General features: G+C 41.8%; 1 protein-coding gene across 1 annotated transcript in view; it reads right to left on the bottom strand.

Annotated features, from left to right (window-relative positions):
* LOC106872798 (uncharacterized) overlaps positions 1–18 on the bottom strand; it is a 57,121-nt gene extending 57,103 nt beyond the window's left edge. Inside the window, exon 1 of the mRNA XM_052969789.2 lies at positions 1–18. This exon is cut by the window's left edge and continues 641 nt beyond it. The gene's annotated coding sequence lies outside the window, so the exon portion shown is untranslated.
* Between the last annotated feature and the right edge of the window lie 245 nt (positions 19–263).

The following is a 263-nucleotide window of genomic DNA, read 5'->3' as shown; positions in this document are numbered from 1 at the left end:
TGTTGGACTCTCTACTGCACTCTTTCCTTCTTTCTCTTCCTTTTCACAACTGCACTCCCTCTATCTCTTTCTTTCTTTCTTTTCACAACTGCACTCTCTTTCTCTTTCTTTTAACAACCTTTCTCTCTCTCTCTCTTTCTTTCTTTTTACAACTGCTCTCTCTCTCTCTCTCTCTCTCTCTCTCTTCCTTTTCGCTGCTGCTCTCCCACCCCCTTCCTCTTTTTCTCTCTCTTTTACTCTCTTTCCTTCGTTCTCACTTCTTA

Source organism: Octopus bimaculoides, chromosome 7 (genome assembly GCF_046866305.1).
Source record: "Octopus bimaculoides isolate indiv1 chromosome 7, ASM4686630v1, whole genome shotgun sequence".
In the NCBI taxonomy this organism is placed as follows: domain Eukaryota; kingdom Metazoa; phylum Mollusca; class Cephalopoda; order Octopoda; family Octopodidae; genus Octopus; species Octopus bimaculoides.
The sequence above is the reverse complement of the archived record's forward strand: the minus strand, read 5'-3'. Positions and strand labels throughout refer to the sequence as shown.